Here is a 496-nt window from a genome sequence, read left to right as displayed (position 1 = left end):
ATTTGTGTAATAGTGTCGTTGAAGAATACACGACCGTCTGTGTAATTGTGTCGTTAAAGAATACACATCCGTCTGTGTAACGGTGTTGTTAAAGGATACACACTCGTCTGTGAAATGATGTCGTTACAGGATTCAAACCCATCTGTGTAATGATGTCGGTATAGGATACAAACCCGTCTGTGCAATGGTGTTATTTCATGATATGTACACGAATGTGTTAGTATGTCGTTACAGGATATACACCCGGCGGTGTAATGGCGGAGATGCTTGATATACACCCGGTTGTGTAATAGTGACGTGACAGGATATACAACTGGCTGTGTAATGGTGTCGTTACAGAATATACATCGGGCTGTGTAATAGTGTTGTTACAATATACACAACAGGCTGAGATATGGTACCGTCACAAGATACAAACCTGTCTGTGTAACGGTGTAGATACAGGATATATACCCGTCTGTGTAACGGTGTAGATACAGGATATACACCCGTCTGT

Source organism: Mizuhopecten yessoensis, unplaced genomic scaffold (genome assembly GCF_002113885.1).
Source record: "Mizuhopecten yessoensis strain PY_sf001 unplaced genomic scaffold, ASM211388v2 scaffold8245, whole genome shotgun sequence".
In the NCBI taxonomy this organism is placed as follows: domain Eukaryota; kingdom Metazoa; phylum Mollusca; class Bivalvia; order Pectinida; family Pectinidae; genus Mizuhopecten; species Mizuhopecten yessoensis.
The sequence above is the reverse complement of the archived record's forward strand: the minus strand, read 5'-3'. Positions refer to the sequence as shown.